This window comes from Felis catus, chromosome F1 (assembly GCF_018350175.1).
Source record: "Felis catus isolate Fca126 chromosome F1, F.catus_Fca126_mat1.0, whole genome shotgun sequence".
NCBI classification, from domain to species: Eukaryota; Metazoa; Chordata; class Mammalia; order Carnivora; family Felidae; genus Felis; species Felis catus.
The window spans coordinates 31,106,978-31,119,882 of record NC_058384.1 but is presented as its reverse complement, the minus strand read 5'-3'; the positions used below and the strand labels follow the sequence as shown (position 1 = coordinate 31,119,882).

The 12,905-nt window shown below is 45.5% G+C and overlaps 1 long non-coding RNA gene and 1 pseudogene across 2 annotated transcripts in view; both read left to right on the top strand.

The window, feature by feature from the left end:
- Positions 1-244: 244 nt before the first annotated feature.
- Positions 245-3,316, top strand: LOC109495645 (annotated as a pseudogene).
- A 3,955-nt stretch (positions 3,317-7,271) lies between these two features.
- LOC111558427 overlaps positions 7,272-12,905 on the top strand; it is a 58,484-nt gene continuing 52,850 nt past the window's right edge. The window contains exons 1-3 of one of the 2 annotated variants that reach the window (XR_006591686.1): positions 7,272-8,547; positions 8,655-8,715; positions 9,926-10,092. This is a non-coding gene — a long non-coding RNA (uncharacterized LOC111558427). Of the gene's footprint in view, positions 8,716-9,925; positions 10,093-12,905 lie in introns of both variants that reach the window. The other variant, XR_002739331.2, reaches the window with a different exon arrangement.

Here is a 12,905-nt window from a genome sequence, read left to right as displayed (position 1 = left end):
AATTTACACCCAAATCAGAATCCTATATAATAGGCAGAGGGAGAATTTTTCAGTACCACAAAATAATGTTTCAGAAATGTGATTTCTAAGCATAACCAAGATTTTCTTTTCTTTTCTTTTTTTTTAATGTTTATTTTTGAGACAGAGAGACACAGCATGAGCAGGGAAGGGGCAGAGAGAGAGGGAGACACGGAATGTGAAGCAGGCCCCAGGCTCTGAGCTGTCAGCACAGAGCCCGACGCGGGGCTCGAACCCACGGACCGTGAGATCATGACCTGGGCCGAAGTCGGATGCTTAACTGACTGAGCCACCCAGGCGCCCCAAGATTTTCAATTTAATGGCTGGCCAGTCTCCAGTCAGCTGTCAGCCCACTGGCACTTTTGCCCTCATCCTCACCGCTCAACAACACACACTGACCCCACAGAGCTAAAGGCAACCTCTTTGATGCCAAATCCAATGGACACTTTAGAACCCTTCTCTTTCTTGACCCCCGAGCAATATTTGAGACCATTCTCCCTTCCTTCCTTCTGTCATTTAGTCAGTAAGTATTTATTGAGCACCAATTATATTCTAAGCACAGTGCCAAGTATCAGAAACTTCCTTTTCTATTGATTTCCAGGACATATTCTCCTTTGCTTTCCTCTTCCTTCTCTGACCACGTTTTCTTAGTCTCAAACTTCATGTCCCCCTGGTCCTCAGCCTCATGTTAGGGTCTTCACCAGGGTCTCTCCGCCCTGGCTGTGCCTTAGAATCACCTGTGGCACATGCCTGGAGATTCCGATTCGGGGTGGAGCCTAGGCATCAATATTTGAAGATGTCACATGTCTTCCACTCAACAGTTGATTTTCCTCCTGTGTTCCTCACCCCAGGAAATGGCATACCTCTCCGTCCACTTGCTGAAGCTGGAAGCCTTTCCTTCTCTTCCTCTTCCAATCAACCACTATGTCCTGTTGATTCTATCCACCTTCCACATGTCTCCATCTCCATTGTCATTACTTACATTCAGACCATCATCATTTCTTAGCTGGATTATTGAAAATACCCTCCCAGTTGATCTTGCCTCCGACCTTGCCTCACTCCAATCTCTTTGTTATTTTTGTTGTTCCACAATGAAAATAACTTTGCTGTTTCTTTCCTGGTTATACAAGTAATACATGATCAATATAAAAATAAGACAATCATACCAAAATAAGGAAGAAAAAAAAATGATGACCTGAAATCTCACTACCCTGAGACACTTCTATTCCTCTGTCAGCTTTTTAACATTGATCAATCATATGAGAAAAGAGTCTGAACCTTGTCTCTTGCTGGGATTCAGATGTCTCAGGATGGCCCTCAGGGAGGGAGAATTTTAAGTAGGAACAAAGAGGGCTCAGAAGGAGTGAATATATAATTGGAAACAAATGGTATAATATCATAATGCTGCTTTGTTCTGAATAGAAGGCACTTAAAAATTTTTTTTCTATACCTTCCCTTCTCTCTTTCTTTACTCCCTGCACCCCACCCCTACGCCAGTTAATCGATGCTAAGAACTTGGTATGTATACTTCCACTTTTCTTCATGCTCACATAATCATATATTGTGTTTGCCTCCTCACAACAGTGACCAGCTACAGAGGTTTAATTCCTTGAGGGTTTATGCTTCTATGAACAAAGCCCAGGGCTCCATAAAGTGATCAGGGAGCCAGGTTCCTTCAAACTGTCTGCCTTGCGATCTTTCACACGGTCATATCTTCAAAGCCATAAAAAATGTTTGTAAAAGTGCCAGCTATCACATTCCCATTTCAGATAAAAAAAAGAGAATACCACTCCCCAGCCCCAGCCCCAGACGTGGCAGCCAACGAGATGTTGATGCCCAAGGAGAGCCGTATTGTCATTATGAACTCCTTTTCAAGAAGGGAGTGACGATAAGCCAAGGAAGACATCCACATGCCTAAACCCCCCGAGCCAGCAGACAAGAATGTGCCCAATCTTCACATCATGAAGGCCATGTAGTCTCTCAAATCACGGGGCCACGTAAAGGAACAATTTGCCTGGAGACGTTTCTGCTGGTATCTTACCAGCCAGGGTATCCAGTATCTCTGTGACTACCTCCACCTGCCCCCTGAGATCGTGCCTGCCGCTCTGTGTCACAGCCGTCCTGAGATGGCAGGCCAGGGCCCGAAGGTCTGGAGGGAGAGAGACCTGAAAGACTCACCTGAGGGGACACTGACAGAGACAGAGACAGAGACAGAGACAGGGCTGTGTCCCTTGGTGCCAACAAGGAAGCTGAGGCCGGAGCTGGGTCAGCAACTGAATTCCAGTTTAGAGGCGGATTTGGTCATGGTCAGCCACCTCAGTAAAAGTGGAAGAGATGGTTTTCTGTTAAATAAATCTGTAGGCAGAAAAAGAAAAAAGAAAGAAAGAGAAAGAAAGAAGGAAAAAGAAAGAGAAAGAAAGAAAAAGAAAAAAAGAAAGAAAAGGGGAAGACCAATAGCAAGAAAGAGCGTCACCAAACACTCAGTTCAAAACTCCCATTATACCTCATTGGCCACTCCGGTCTGCAAGACAAGGCAGGAGAAATGTACACACACACACACACACACACACACACACACACGCACATACACGCACATACACGCACACACACATACATGCTAACACACAAAAGATGTTAGGGTTTTTGTTTTGCTGTTAGCAGCAAAATTGAATCGGAGGACATATACACTGTTGCATACAGCTCTTCCTACTTAATCATATTTAGTGGAAATCCCTCCAAGTCACTGAGTATAGATGTAGGCTATACTTTTTAAATGGCTCCGTTACTCCCCATGATATGTGCATGCTATAATGTATTCAATCATTCCCCTAATGGTGGGCATTCACTTCTTTTCAGTGTTTTGCCAACCACAAACAACAGCAAAAAATACCTTTGTACATATATCTTTTCAACCGTGATTTATTTCTGTAGACTAGATTCCCAGCAGTCGGATTGCTGGGTTGAAGGCCATATATGTTTAACTGTTATAGTCTTTCCCTGATTGCCAAATAGTTTGCAGCAATTCATATTTCATCCAGCAATGGATGAATAGCCGTTTCCTCTTCACTTTCACCAGTAGTAGGTGTTATCACTGTTCTTAATTTTTACCAGTCCAGAGGGTATATAAAGTGCTATTATATTACTACTTTAATTTTAATTAGCATCGTTAAATATATTTTTTGGACATTTGGATTTTTCTTCTATGAATTGCATTCATATTATTTACCCATCTCTATCAGGTTTGTCTTTTCAAATCAGTTTCTTTTTCTTCTTTTAAGTTTATTTATTTATTATAAGAGTGTGTGTGTGAGCAGGGGAGGGGCAGAGAGAGAGGGAGAGAGAGAATCCCAAGCAACCTCTGCACTGTCAACGTGGTGCCCGATGTGGGGCTCAAACTCACCAACTGTGAGATCAGGACCTGAGCCGAAATCAGGAGTCAGACACTTAAGTGAGCCACCCAGGCACCATTCAAATCAGTTTCTGAGAGCTCTTTGTATATTATGGATATTAATCCCTAATTAGTATAGTGCAATTTGTATACTAATAGACTATATAAAAACTCAATTGGATCCTCTTTGTCTGCAGCATAAAATCTAAGTAGCTTAACAAATACAGGTGTGTTGTCTGAGCAGGAGATGTTATTTAGATGCCTTTGATGAGAACAGTTAGGCAACGCCCTCCTCTCCGTGTATCTATTTACACCCACTGATTTACACAGAAGTTGAACAGTGAGCCTATGAGAAAGAGTCTGAATCTTGTCCCTAGCTGGATTTCAGTCATCTGAGGGGCCCGAAGGAGTCATGATTATAAGTAGCAGAGGGACCCAAGAATTAAGTCATCATATAGAAGAAGGTGTCTGGCCCCTTAGATCAAATCCAGTAGTTAGGCCAGAGGGCCCAAGGAGAATGGCATTCTGGGTTCATGGTGGAAGCTAATGCTGTAACTTGCCTCACTAACCACTTTGGCAGCATGTGTGGCTCCTGTAAGAAAGTGGAGTGGGGAGAACTTCTGTGGAAGTTTGAAAAGCTGTTGGTGTGCAGTCAAGCAGCCTTACTGGGGAAACTTTATTTGAACGTTACCCAACAAGGGCATTTTCCCAGAGGGTTTGCTAGATCCGTGGCAATCATCTCTGGTCTTTAGATGCAGCAGTGATGCTCCAGTGTCAACACTATAAAGCTCAATAGACTGCTAGGTATTTGTGACAACGATAGGACAGAACTTCCAGCCTTGTGTTGGTACCCTTGTTGAAGCATTAAAGCCTGGGACTGCAGGATTCCAGCCTCGCTAGACATGGGCAGGTGATAACCTAGACTATTTCACCAAAACATGGAAGTACTCCCTGAAGAGTCTTCTAAGGACTTGGTGGAAAAGACCCTGAAAATACCTGATATTCTGCAAAGATCTCAACTTCCTTTAGTCAAGCTGATGGGATGCTGAGCTTGGGAGAGCTGGATATTGATGCTGGTGGCGTTGCCCCTGCACACACTGACTGGCGAAGCCTGAAACTGGTCGCTTTCGTTCTCATTGTACATGTTATGGCTCCTGCCAACTCTCTGGCCTCACCTCCTGCATTTTCTCTGTCCCTCTCGAAGTTTTGGATTTGCTACACCAGTAGGAAACTCCTCCAAGCACCACACTTTGTCTACTATAAGTTTGCTGATGCAGCTCTCTGCCCCTGAAACACCCAACCCTTCAGCCACATTATTTACTGGCTAACTCCTGTCAGCTACTACCTCTTTCAGGAAGCTTTCCTTAATTCTTCCCATCCGGGTTTCAGGTCCCTCCTTAATGTTCTCATAGCATCCTACATGCTCCCACACCCACCCCTTCTATTAGACTGGAAGCTACTTTCCTCAGCATTGAGTACAGTGCTTGACATATAATGGATGGTCGGTAATGCTTATTAAATGAGTGAATTAATGAATGAAAAATTAAATGTCTACATGTGCTCAATGCTGTACTCATTTCTTCGAAGAGAAATAAAGGGCATATCCTCTACCCTCAAGTGACTGATAACTCAGTTGAGAAGATAGAGGTGTTTTATTTTTTATTTATTTTTTTTTTTTTTTGCTTTTTTCTCCCCCCAAAACTAGCAAATAATTATATGCCTTTAAGATTAAATGCTTAAGAGCATTGAGGGCTGGGAAAAGGGAACATAATGAAGTCACATACATCAGGAGAAAGGAATGCCCTATTCTGTTCATGAACATCTTTATATGGTACAAAAATAGCCTCCAAACATGTATCAAATATTGACTATGTGAAGCCTGTTGTGCCAGTCATAGATGTTACAAATTGGGAACATTACTGTCTTTGGAGACTTATTATCTAATTGGAACCACCCCAGATTCTATTTGGAAGTAGGCAGGGCATACACAATAATCAAACAGGTAACAAACAAGTACCATACCTCTAATGACAGGACAAGGTAGCTACATAAAGAGAAAGCAGGGGTGCCTGGGTGGCTCAGTCGGTTAAGTGTCCAACTGCAGCTCAGGTCATGATCTTGCAGTTGGGGAGTTCGAGCCCCACACTGAGCTCTGTGCTGACAGCTCAGAGCCTGGAACCTGCTTTGGATTCTCTCTCTCCCGCTCTCTCTGCCCCTCCTCCCACCCTCTCTCTCAAAAATAAACACTTTTTAAAAAGATAAGGCAAATCAGTTAGCATGTATTAAAAGAGCAAAGATTAAAGCAGAGATAATATCCAGCTGTGGTGGGCATGGGGTGAAGTGAGTACTTTTGCAACTACTCGCAGAAGGGCAAATTGGTGCATATTTTCTGGAGGGCAATTTGGCTCCGTATATCAAGACTTTCAAAAATATTCCTACTGTTTTGACCCACTGGTTCTATTTCTAGTAATTTGTATTAAGGAAATAATCAGAGGCATGGACACTTATGGACAAAGATAGTAATAGCAGTGTTATTTTTAATAGAAAAAAATAAAAATAGTCTAAATGTCAAACAATAGGGAATCGGCTAAGTAACTTATGATTCATCTGTATGACAGACATTACACAGCCATTAAAACCCATGTCGTTCTCAGAATTTTAGCATCATGGGAAATTTCTCACAGCATAACATTAAGTGAAAAAGTACCCAAAACTATATATACCTGTCATCTCCCACATTTTGTGGTTGCGAAAGGAAATACCCCCAAGATGTTAGCAGTGGTGGAATTATAGCTCTTTTTTTTTTCTAAAAGTATTTATTATTTTACAGTTAGAAAATGGTTTTAATGTTTTAATGAAAGAAAATTGCTAGGACAAGGTAGTTAATGCTAAAAGCAAGAGGAGTCAGTGGCCGTAAAGTCACATTCCCACGGAATGGCTAGGAATTGCACCCAGTCTTGGCTTTCGTGCCGTGTAGCTATAGCCTCGTCCTCTACAGCCTTCACAGTGTTTGAGAGGGGAGGGCATGATGAACAAAACAAAGACAGGGGACTTGAGAGACTTCCCATGAAATCTTGTCATGGTCAAGTGTTTCATGGAAAGTCTGTGGGTGAGACCATGGCAGTCAGCATCCCATATATAATCCTGTGTCCCTATGTACCCCTTTTCTTTTGTTTTCTTTTTCTTTTCTTTTCATTTTTGTTACCCTTGTTGAAAAGAAAAGACTGGAACAACATGTCTTGAGAGGGTTTGGGAGGCGAGGAGAAAGGATTCTCACACTCACATCAGCAAGTGGGGATCATCACTTCTATCCCTAGAAGTCTGTAATGACTATTCAGGAACATCTGACCTGCCCCAGGCACAATGGGATCAACAGTGTCCCAGTTCTTTTGACCTCATGGGGAAGGGAAACTAAGGTAAGGATTGACGAGCAGAGAAGAAGGAACAGGCTCAGATGTTAGCCCAGCAAGTCAACCCAGTAATTACAATGCTTCAAGCAGATGACCAATGCAAAAGCTAGCTTCCATCTGTATCCCTTTCGCCCCCAGTTCATTAAGGGCTTTTACGTTCATTATTTTATTGGATCCTAACCAGAACCCTGTGAGAGAGGCACTAGTGTCCTCGTTTTATAGCTGAGATCTTTGAGGCTCAACAAGATGAATGGATCCGCCCAAGGTCTCTCTCAGTTAATAAGAGCTGGCACTGGAACCCGGGACTTGTGATTGATTCCTCTTTATTTTTTTTAACGTTTGTTTGTTTGTTTATTTTTGAGAGACACAGAGAGAGATGGCATGAGCGGGGAGGGGCAAAGAGAGGGAGACAGAGAATCCCAAGCAGGCTCTGAGCCGTCAGCACAGAACCCGACGTGGGGCTCCGTCTCACGACAGCGAGACCATGACCTGAGCTGAAATCCAGAGTCGGACACTTAACCAACTGAGCCACCCAGGCGCCCCTGATTCCTCTTTCTCGTTTGACACACTGAGCTGTAAGAGATACATTTTCATACAAGAACACACAAGGAATATTAAAAAGCAAGAAGAAAAATGGAAGTGTGTTTACAAAAAGTTGGTTCATGTGATCTTAACCAATAGTTCCCCTTTTGAGATTCCTTTTCATTTCTCAGCCCTTATCATCAGTGCCCAGGAGACATACCACAGACAGCACCGAGGCACCACCTCTGGACCTTAATGCCGTGTTTGTGTTGTGTTATTCAGGCACAGTTGCAGAGCCTGGGCTTGGTGGGAGTTTCCAAAGGTGGCCCTATTTGCCAAAGGCAGTGCTGAGGCATGGGCCGTGTGGCCCGTGTGTCCTAGGCCTGCCACGGGCTCTATGTGGAGGAGTCTCTGGACAGGCTGCCATCTTGGACAGGCAATCTGGGTTCAGGCTGGCTCCCCTCCAGATGGCACTTCATTAGAGAAAAGCACAGTTAAGGCCCCACATGGGGCACACCTGTTTATCCAGCTCCATCTCAGATCCTGCCTTCCCAATGTGCCTCTGACAGGCACAGAAGTGAAACACATGGAGCTCCTTTTGGCCTAGTGCTGTTTATTGTCACATTTAATTCTCAGTCCCACCGTATGGAGTGATTGTCTGCATTTTATAATTAAGGATCCTGTGGAACCAGGGAGTTCAAGCAACTTGTTCAAGGAAACACGACTAGTAAGTGGCCCACGTAGTACTTGAGCCCAGCTCTTTCCGGCAACAGAAACCAGGCACTTTTCAATGTGCTACCCAGCCTCTTCAGGCAACAGGAACTCTGCAGACACCTCAGCTCACTCCAATCTATTGACCAACTTGAATGTGTTACCACTGCCGAGCAGGGGAGTGTACACGAAGACACATTCGTAGATCGTGCATGAGACAGGAGATAGCTCCTTTTCATTCAGCCAAGTAGATTTGAAATCCCCCTTTTCTAGAAAACGTTCCTGGCCCCACCTGAATCCACTTAGCTATAGAACATCATACCTCCCTCCTTCCCTGTTTCAACCGCCGAATGATTGTCCTTTGAGACAGTTACAGAGCAGTGGCAGAAGCATTTCAGACCACCTGCAAGGCAACTGCCTGCGTGTTTGCATGGGGGATCCTGTCGCAGGATTTTGGCCCACAGAAGGCAGGGGCCTGGGCTGCCTGAGTCACCGTAGGTAAGGCAGCAAATCCCAAATCAGCCCTGAGTCATCCGCACCCACTCCTCTCTCACTGCCAGCCACCTTTCCAGGGGTAACACCTGAATCACCTTCTCTGCCTTCAGGAAGTGCACATCTTAACCGAAACAATAGCAGAGTCTCTCCTCAGAAGATTTGCAGCCTCAGGTAAGAAAAAATAGTTATTTTCATAGAGTTTTCTCTGTTCGGTGGGCTCCATAATTAGTTCTTTGGGCTTTCGACTAGAATCACCTGTCTTTTCCCACGTGTATGCCCTCTGTGTCCAGTCTTCGGCCCTCCTGTCGGTGGTCTGGGGCCTGGCTGAGGTCTACAAAGATCACGCTTAAGGCAAAAAGTGGAGGGGCACCTGGGTGGCTCAGTCAGTTAAGCGTTTGACTTCGGCTCAGGTCACGATCTCACCGCTCGTCAGTTTGAGCCCTGCATCGGGCCCTGTGCTGATAGCTCAGAGCCTGGAGCCTGCTTCAGATTCCATCTCTCTCTCTCTCTCTCTCTCTCTCTCTCTCTCTCTCTCTCTCTGCCTCCCTGCCCCTCCCCTGCTCATGCGCTCTCTCTCTTTCTCTCTCAAAAATAAATAAAAACATGAAAAAAAATTTTTAAAGGCAGAAAGTGGAGACTTGACTCCATCACTACATTTCCTGCTGCTTAGCATTTCTGCATTTTTGATGTATGTTTATCCGGTCTCCTCCAATAAACCAGAATAGCAGAATGTTAGGGATGGGGGGAACTTTAGGTCACAAAGCACCTCCACAGCCTATTCCTAGATACCTCCTGGGTTTTTGGCACTTGATCCAGAACTCCCTCCCATCACCACAGCAGTTCCCAGGGGAAACCTTTTTTTTTTTTTTTTTGCCTCGTATCTTTCCCTCCAAATCTTTGCTCTTGCGCCAAATTCAGTGCTCCGTGTTGCCGACCAGAGAAGCAGAATCTTCTGGCTCTTCTCACCCTAGAGGGACCTCCCAGGTTAGCCAACAGAACTGCAGGCACAGGCATGGCTGTTGGGCTCGCTTTGGCTGTGCCAAGGCATGGCGGGCATGACTCCTCTGAGGGTACAAGCCTCCTCCGGTCCCCGCTCCTCTGCCACCATAACAGCCCTAGCCCCTTCCTCCCCAGAATAAGCTGCCCTTGTTCCTGGGGGCAGGGGAGTGGGCCTCCACTCTGGAGTCTCTTCTGTAGCATCTTCTGGACAAGTCTTGGCCCCCACACGTCCCAGCCCGGGAATCTCAGCAATCTGTGCCCGCTGATGGCTTCGGTTGGCTATGGTGCTGACGCCCTGAAGAGGATTAACGAGCTTCCCGGGCCTGTCGGTTGACTCTGCCTTGGGAAGCCGTCCAATCCAGAGCTGGGTCTTTCCCCACAGCGCGGCATGCTTTGCTATGACTCAGAGCCTGCAAATGCTGAAAATACTACCACCATGTTCCTCGGGATGACAAATCCTCCCAAATGCTATCACTACGGACTTCCTTCCATGGCAGGCTTGGTGCCCAGTCTGCAAGTCAGCGTAAGCCCTAAGGCTCTGGGCTTCAGGTGAGTCTGTTTTTTATGTTAGTTTTCAACAGTGGTTTGGATAATCCAAAGAGACAGATTATCTAGAAATAATTTAAGTAATTAAATCTCTCTCTGGAGTGTGTTGGGTGATTTATTTGTTTTAGGGAGAGCATTTACCTTCCTAATGATACTTAATTTAGAGTAATGAGAGAAAGAAATGGCATTCCATCATCCCAGGTTAGATAGACAGGCCTGGAGGTGCAGGAGAAAGGGGATCCCGGGGGGGCAGAAACAATGTGCTCAGCATTCACTGCAGCCAGAGGAACCCCCTACTCACTTCCTACCCAGGCTGTTACATGGGCTCACTGTCATTGCTCCCAGGGATAGGTTGGCACATCTTGCCATCTTCCCATTGGTGTGGAGAGGCCTGCCACCTTGGGAGCCACAGAGGAGTGCTGTATCCCAAAGCAAAAAAGGGTAGGATAGAATGCTCCTCTTGTAGTAAGTATGAGAAGATACCCTTGAGGGAGAGAGCAGGCTCTGGAGCTCATGGATGACCAACTCCCTCTTGCCTTTTCTAGGATCTCAGAACTCTTAGCCTTGAACATCAGGACATAAAAAGATTCCAGTGAGCAGGAAGGGGACAAGGCAGGCAGGTAGTGTGAGAACTGTACAAGATTCAGACTGAGAAGAAAAGGGTTGCCTCTTGATGGCTCTGGGATCTTAGGCAAGTTATTAACTTCTCTGGCTCTCTATGTACTCTTCTGAAAAAATGAAAACAGTAACAATAATAAGAGTATCTAGCTTACAGATGAGTGGCAGCTAAATAATAATGTTTATGAAAGTATTTTGGAAGCTGTAAGGTCCTGTGAAAATTTCAGTTATTACCATACCTCCGAGTGGCTCACTGAGACCCAGCCACAGACCTGGATAGGCAACTCAAGGCACATGTCACATTCATGTTTGAAGGACTGTGTGTTCAGTACATAAGGGGTATTTTCAGGTGTGTACAACAGGCCTCCCGTACTCATGGGGGATACGTTCACAGACCCACAGGGGATGCCTGCAACCATGGATAGTACCAAATCCTATATACACTGTGTTTTTTTCCTGTGTGTACATGTCTACGATAAAGTTTATAAACTAGTCACAGTAAGAGATTAACAACAAAAGCTAGTAATGAGCCAGAACAATTATAACGATATGTTGTAATGAAAGTTACATGGATGTGATCTCTCTCAAAATCTCTCACTGTACTGTGCTCGCCCTTCTTGTGAGGATGTGAGATGAGAAACATGCCTTTATGATGAGATGAAGTGAGGCGAATGACACAGACATTGCAACATAGCGTTAGGCTACTATTGACTCTCTGATGACAGGTCAGAAGGAGGATCCTCTGTTTCCAGACCACAGTTGGCAAGAGGTGACTGCGACTGCAGAAGGCAAAACCACGGTTAAGGGGGGGCTACTCAGTCACTGCCGTTCTCATTCTGACGTAGGTAGAGATGGTCTTCCTGCACATGGTCCTTTCTCAGATTCCTGACATTTGGATGAATTTGCTAATGATTCTAGATCTCGGCGTCTTCATAAATGCTTGGCAGTAGAATTACCATCTACTTTGGAAGCCAAGTTGGAATCTGCCCAGACTCTCAGTAAGAGGGTACTTCCAAACACTCTGTGTGGGGTCCCTTGTCCAAGATCCTTTCTTCGGTGGATGGCGAGGTGGTGGAGTGGGCAAGAGTGGCAGGGGGTGACGAGGGGCTTGGGGGAGGGGGATGATAGCCACTGCTGATCTCAGGCTTTCCCATGGACTATTGTCTTTTCCCACAGAGGAGAGGGAAAAGAAAATCATGACTGAAGCATTGGGATACCCTGAGTTTTCCTTCCCTGATCTGAACCCTCATTCCCATCTCTCATTGTGTCCCTTTCTTTGTTCTGACCATGGATCCCACCCTGGCTTTAGTGTTTCTGCTCTCTTGTCCTCTTATCTTAAAGCCACAAGGCCTCTGGAATCAAATGGCAGACTCCTTCAGAGGAAAATAAGCTATGTGCTCTGGGACCTGCAGGCTCTCATTATTGCTGAGAACAGGGACAACAGGTTCACCTGGATGTTGTCAAACGGGTTGTTCTCATTTAGGTTAAGCCTGGCTGTTCCTATGTCTTCACAGACCTGTGTTCCCTACCTGTCCAAATTTGATGGAGTCTTAATCCTTTTTTCTACACGTTCTTGTCATCACCTATTAGTCCTTCAATCACGTATCCACCACCTCCCAGTGCTTCCTACCCTTCATGGCAAATGTCAGCTTGGCAAATGTCAAACTTGGCAAATGTCAAACTGTCTTCAATGAGCATAGTGAGTCTACAGACAGAATTCTTCATTAGGATTTAGTAAATCAAGTTCTCAGAAGGTTCCTATCCGGTTGTAGGCTGAGTTCCCTAGGAGGAAAGCCTAATGTGGAGATTCTTGTGCAGGTGACTTTCGGGGAGAGTGTTCTAGAAGAATCATGAAAGGAGGACGGGGAGCAGGATAAGGAGGGGAAGAAGCTAGGCAGGAATGTGGTTTCAGGAGAAATGTGGCCTCCACCTGGTCCTTCTGGCAGCTCGGGAATATAAATGGCACCGCAGTTTGTCCTGCATTGAGTCAAGGAGATAGGTAGGTGCTTTTGTCTCCCCACACCCGTCAGCCATTGACTGTAGGCTGTGGAGGGAGGAGTGTCATTCCCAGGCATGCGGGGAGGTGGCTCCATTGGGCAAAGGTGTGCGTTGTCAGCAGCGCCTGCAGGGGCTAGAGGAAGGACACCGCTGACGGTAAAAGGGACCCTGGCGGTAGCAACAGCCTCTGCTACATACCC